The sequence below is a fragment of the Atta cephalotes genome (genome assembly GCF_000143395.1).
Source record: "Atta cephalotes unplaced genomic scaffold scaffold00004, whole genome shotgun sequence".
In the NCBI taxonomy this organism is placed as follows: Eukaryota; Metazoa; Arthropoda; class Insecta; order Hymenoptera; family Formicidae; genus Atta; species Atta cephalotes.
In genome coordinates, this window is record NW_012130068.1 from 772957 (window position 1) to 780043 (window position 7087).

Below are 7087 nucleotides of genomic sequence, written 5' to 3' on the forward strand. Positions count from 1 at the left end.
TATATATATATATATATATATATATATATATATATTTATATATATACTGTCGGATTTCATAGATCCATTTACATTTATTTGAAATCTGTGAAATTAGCACGACATTTCTAATATTAATATAAAAAAATAATAACAGTTTCAGTACTCTCTCTTTTCATAGTTCTACAATTCTTTATAAAAATAAGACTTTCATATTTTTATACTAAAAGAAAAACGAAAATTAACACGTCATATTTTCAATTTTATTTTATATTAGGATGTTATACTAACTTTACAGATCTGTTCAGCTTTATTTAGTCACATATAACATTTATATCGATTCAATTCTTAGCACAGAATTTTGTACAATCGGAATTTTAGTTGCGTCCATAGAAGTGATAATCGTGGTCGAAGTCAATCTGATAAGAAGGTCACATGTGTCCAACGTATACATATACATGGTAATTACTTTTGAAACTGTCTTGGGAAGGTCTGAGACGTAGTCGGTTTTTCGAAGAATGTATACTCTAGAAGGGTGGTCTTGTAAGAGAAACGAGAGCCAGAGAAATGAGAAACAGCGATCGATCCAGGTTTTTCTTTACAGTGAATGCTAGGGTATGTGTCTCCCACTGTGCTCGATTATTCTATCTTTTGTTTCTCTATCTTTAACGATCCTTTCTCTTCCTCTGTCTCTTGTTCGTTAATTTTTTTGTTTTTTAAGTTTCGACTCTACGAGTTTCGTTTCGATTTTCACGAATGTATCGGAATTGGAAAATTCTACCATATGTCACTCAATCATACGATGAAAATTCGCGATTTCAGCACAATTTGCAAGTCGCCTTGCAACGTGTAGGATTCTAGCAGGATGGAAACTCAATTTAAACAATTCTAATTCTGGTTCAGTTATTCGATATATACTGAGGATTTTTTTGGCAAATAGCTGTGGGCATTGGAAACCGTTTCACTTTATATGATACTCCATTATGCGGCATGGATGATCGCGTTGAAATTGGCAAGTTTATAATCTATGTCAAGATAGTAAGCAATAGATTTGATTATGTAAAGGCAGTATAACATCAAGAGACATGATTAAAAAAAAGTACAAAGTTATTAAATTGTCACATAGGTTATTATAAATTATGTTTACATGAAAAATTTAATCGAATACATTTTTTAATCGATATAAAGAAAATTAATTCTGCATGGAGGAAACGTTGCTCATAAAAATGGTCAACTGCCATGGATGCCTAACACGATTTCCAGTATGTTATTTAAGCGAGGGAAATGTAACATTGATAAATGCCGACACTCAGAAATTGGTAATTGCCAGCTAAGCATCCATGGCACTTAGCCACTCGATTTACGTCAGTGAAGAATTCACGATATTCTTGTCGCGAGAAATGAGTTTCCACCTAGCCTAGAGTCACTGCCTTTGATTGAGATATTAATAAAGTTAAGTAGAGTAGTCATTTTGTCACTCGTGGTTAGGGATTCTTCGCAGCTTATAAATTCTGCGTGATCGTCAATCGCAACTTGACTGCCACAAATAACGCTCAGTCGCCGACCGACATGGTATTTTCGTCAAAGCCTTGGATCACTTTCAACGTATTCAGTATTGAGTAATGGGCTAATTATAGTTTTCACTTGTTCCGAAACTCTGGCAGAAATCGACAGTCGCTGAACGCGTTCGCCGCCCGAAGCCGAAATTTATTCATAAATTATTTCTCCTCAGTTATCTGCGCAATTGCTATTTTAATGATATCGATTCTTTCTTTTTCGATCGAAGATTAAATCAACAATATTAAATTTGTTGTGTCAAGAGTTATATTTATCGCGATATCTTAACCAATTAATAATTTATCGCCAGTACGTAATTTGATAATTTCTATTTGTATTTTAATTTTTAAATAAATAGAATTTGCATAAATTTATAATTGTTTTAATCGCAGTCGAACATTTTATGTTGATTGCTGATTAATGCGAAGTACTGCAGAGAGTTATCTTCTGCAGAGAGTTCTTTCATTCTTTCATTTCCTTTCTTACATCGAGAGCGATAGCCTTTCCCACGTACACGTCGACGGACATCTTTTTCAGACGTGCTTTATATCTCTTTTTGGTTTCCTGTCGTTGAGGATCTACGCGAAGAACATACGCGGAACGTAATTTATAGCGGTGCTGATTGTACGCAGTACGGCGCCGCGTGGCGTGTTTCCGAGTCGATACCATCAGAAATACGCACCTGGTCGTGTTCGAAGTACCTATATATGTACTATGTAGCGCGTCTCTCGCTATGTATGATTAAACAAAGACACACTGTACACACGCTGTCGCGATAAGCTTTCGTTAAACATTTGAAAAATCTGTGTTTGTTCGCGATTACTCGTGAAAATATTTTATGCCGCACAGCATTATTACTCCGACGCGAACTCTTTATACGCCACTGCATGATGTTTAATTGCGTATGCTAACTAACGATAGAACTGCTTATACAACTTTTATATACATAATACATCGATACAAAAGAAAAATGTAAATTACGTGAACAGAATCTCATCAAATAAGTACACAGAAGCGAAGAAGAGAAATAAATTTTAACTGTGTGCGAAAATTATTAAACGAACATTGTACGATCACAAAACGATTCATTCCAACGATAATTTGACAGCAATAAAAGTTATTGATAGAATCAATGACGAAATTATAAATATCCTGTGTAGCAATTAAACGTTAACAATCTTTAAATGTAATCCAGACAGTATAACATCGTTGCGCACGTCCCTGTTTTATTATACAATGGATCTCGTCGCATTATTGCAAGTTTATACAACACACACAAGAGCAGGACAATATCGCTATTGAATGTCTTATCGCGATCCTCCCCACCATCGGCAAAACTCGATTTGATCTTGAATTGTCGCTATCATCGATCCACAGCAATTTCGCGCGTCATGCGAGCATTATTATTGTACGCTCGAAACTAAATTAAGCGCGTAGGAGCAAAGGTAATTTGTGCTGATAACGAGCCACCCACGTAAGCGCATTGAATGAACGAGCAAGTAGCTTAGCTCGCACTGCGCGACTACCGCCGATCGTTCCTTGTTCGTATTAATTCCGGTGCAACAACGATAGAAACCTATTATTGTTCCCGTAATGTCGTATCGATTTAACCGTCTCTATCTCTGTCCCCGCTCCTTCTTCTCTCTTTCGCTCTCAGATGCGCAACAGGGATTATTTCGACCCTGCCGATCCCGGAAATTAATATTCTCCGACCGCGAATAATACGTATTGCGGATTATCATCGCTCTTAACTGTATTCGCGCGCGCGGGTTTCCGCGGAATTAATTTTAAATGGTGCTTGATATAACGTCCGCGCGATCCTTTACATTTGAACTATTTGCAGAGCCATTCCGCCGGATTCATAAAACTTTCACGGCCCGCTCGTGGGAGCTCGTGGGAGGCGAAGTACGTTCGTCGGGACGCGAGGGTACGTTTAATTTTAAGGTTCGCACGGCGATGAAACATATATTAATCCCCTCTCCTCTTCCCTCGTATACAAATTTATCGTCATCCCGTATCTCCTAATATCGTATGTTTATGCGTCGCGCTTATCATGAATGTTTGAACATAGCAAGAGAAAGGAGGACTCGATCTATCTTGTCGTTCTTTTTCTTCAAACGTTAGAGACTAACTGAAGTAACGTCGTGAGTATATTCCCGCAAATCGAGCAGTAATTCGCGAGACACGTTTAGGTGCCAGACAGACCTGGTTTAAATTTATTCCTCGTCGACCCCACGCCAACATGGCAGCCACTCTTCGTCCTTGTTTCTTCGATGTTAACTGGCTTTGCTTAATTTATGAACCTTACGGATATAAAAGCCCCCGGCGCGCGTCTGGAGTCGCGCTTATCGCGCGATAAGGCACGACGTATTCTGCTTGCTTCCTACTTCTACGATTAACTTGGGCAACGGTGCCGATGCCAATCTTTTTAATTTGTTTTCTTGGAAAAGAAGCACTTTTGCGTCAGCGCAGCGTAAAAAGTGGAGCTAACAGTGGCACGAAATGAGAAACGTAATTATCACGTCGTCAAAAATCAGCTATTGACGCAAATCAGTAATCTACCAGCTTTTGAATATTTCACATTATTTGATTTTATTTCGCCTACGTTTTCTATCTACTCGCATTTAATTTCCTTTTTTGTTACATTCGTAATTTCTGTAATTTGTAATCTTGTTTGAGATACAAATTAGAGATTTGTTATTTATTCGATATTGCAAGGTGTGATGAAAATAATGTAAAGTCGTATCACAGCTAAAAATTATTGCGCGTTAATTTTTTCATGAATAAATAATGGATATTATTCGCGATGAAAATAATATATTAATATGTTGCAGTTAGCAATAAATATAATATAAAATTGCTATTTTTCATTTTTTTTTTTTTTCAATATTTCTTATGAAACATTTTTTCAAATCAACTTTTAGTAATGTAATATTGTATAATGAATTGGATTAACATTTTTATATTTTTATATTTTGTTGGAAACGATGGTATCGATGCATATTATGTGCCGTTATCATGCAAGTGTCACATTTGTAATTTTAGAAAGTTATCTCATTTGTGAGTCATACGATATGATAATACGAGATATGGTAAGCTATTCTGTCAATAGAAATATTTGTCATTAAATTTGACATATTTTTCGTGCTATTTACAGGTAGCAAGCTACATCGTTTACCCGTGAATAGAAATATCTTTATCTTTAAATTATCTACGTAGCCAATTCTAGCCAACGTATGTATATCGTTCCATCATTATTATTATTAGTTGCATGTTTCCCAAAAATAAATTTTTTATTTGAGAAATAAGTGTATTTGTAATGATGTGATAAAATGATATGAAAAAGTAGAATTCCTTTTAGGAACTCTTAAAGTCGAGTTAGCCTTGGCAAAGATTGTTGAATAAAAGATTCGCGTTGTCTAATATGGATAAGTGAAGTTTAGAATTTATATCAGTTGAGAATAACACGCTATCAACGTTCTTTTCCGTACAATGTGATTGCGCGCATATATGTTTATTTGCTCGAAAATTAAAGTCTCACGCGACGGTGCGGCGCGAATTTATTTTACACACACGTGGGTGTTGAACGCACGGTATGGTAAATCGTACCGTGTAAATCGCTTTCATAACTCGTAATCGAATTGCCCAATGTGAAAGTCGAACGAGGCAACTGCACCTCGATTTCTTTTACTTCCAGGTAGAGTTCAATTTAGTCTCAATTGCCGTGAAGTATATCTCCGCCTTTCTCCTCCAGCATTTCGACCATCGCCGCTCGGCGGTGAACGTCGGGAAAGATTGCACTTGTATCGCATCGCATAAATTTTATTTCTAGCAGGTCCGAGGCTCGGCGTTCTCGCTCCACCGTGTTTCCGCAAAGTTGTAAAATACAGCTGCCTAATTAACTCGAAGGTTTCCGATCGTTATTTAACGCGCAATAAAACTTTGTGCAGCGTTAATGAGATACTCCGTATCAGTATATGTTGCTCCGAATTCGCATTACTGCTGTCAATTTCGGCAAATATTTTCGATATCAAGTGAAAAAGCTTTAGTACTTTTTTATACATAAATTTTGTACTTTTTTATACATAAATTTTGTATACGTAATAGAGAACACGGTAGTATGTATATTTTTTGTTCAATGTACATTTCCAACGACGTAATAATGGAACGTGCCGAATAAAGTTGCTAATAAAAGAGGAAAATACATTGTGAGTTAGTCATACCTAGGTTTTTTTTATTGCCTGGTCTATTTGTGGCTGTCGGCGAGCGCTATTTACTAAAAGTATACGAGGAGGGATAACGTTATTTAATAATCTGGAATAACTATGTAAAACTTTGCCACCAGCTCTTGTTGGTTCCCTTGCTAAAACTTTTTCTCACCCTCGTCGCGGGCGTACTTTTTTTTCTTCCCCGCAGTTTTCTTAAACTTTCGACGCGCGCGCGCGTACGACATTTTTGAGCAACAAGAAGTTTGTCGCCGACTCACGCACAGCCGATTAAGAAAAAAAAAGCCGTGCTTCGAAACTATTGAAGCGGTTGATTATTTTGAATAATTGCGTCATTGCTGAATGCCGTCAAATTTATAATATCCTGAAAATATTCTTTGGCTATAAAGTTTCATATTTATTGACGCGCGAACGTGTGTATATCTAGGAATAGCATATGCGCTGCCGTGATTATAATTAGCATATTCATTACTCGAGCCTTCCTGACACGAACAATCGCTTAATTGATGCAATCGCATTAACATAAAACATTTAGCAAATTCTTTTATATTAATGGATTCAAGCGCAAAGGTTAGGTTCTACGTCCAGCAGAAAAAGCAGCTTTGCGATTGTTGTAAAAATCTTTAATACGACTTGCTCTTAGTTTCTCACGGGGTCTAAATGTATAAACCAATTGTATTAATCACAATCTTACAACAAAGTTACAAACACTTTTTCTGATGAACGCAGCTAAGTAAAGGATGAGGCCTCATGTCGATTATTTTAATCGATTATGAAAAAAAAACACATTTTTTTCGAATACAATGACAATTTTTTATTTCCTCAACATGTAAGGTAAAAGTTTGTTGAATCTCAAATCGTTCCTCGTTTAAATCTTATGAAATTCATTTGTTCGTCGTCGCCGAAGTCGGGAAGGGAAAACTACGATCGCCCGAATGTAATTGGCGCGGCGGACCGACTTTGCCTCTTAATGCGCTCTCTCTGCAGTATTTTGATGCCGGATAGGCCCCACGTGAAAGTGGGAAAAAAAAGACTGAGAGAAAAAATGAGAGAATGGTAGAGACGACGATGACGACGACGACGAGGATGGATATCGGCTTGCTGGGAACGAAAAGGGGAAGCCGCGCCCGGGATATGCGAGGCGAGGGCGGAATAGAGCCGGAACGAAAAAAATACGTCGTAAAGCCGGATTAATCCGCGCGCCGCCGCCAGAGCTCATTGATTGCATGGAATCCGGGAGAGAGAAAGAGTGTGTATGTGTGTGTGTGTGAGAGAGAGAGAGAGAGAGAGAGAGAGAGAGAGAAGAGAGAGGAGGAGAGTGGAGG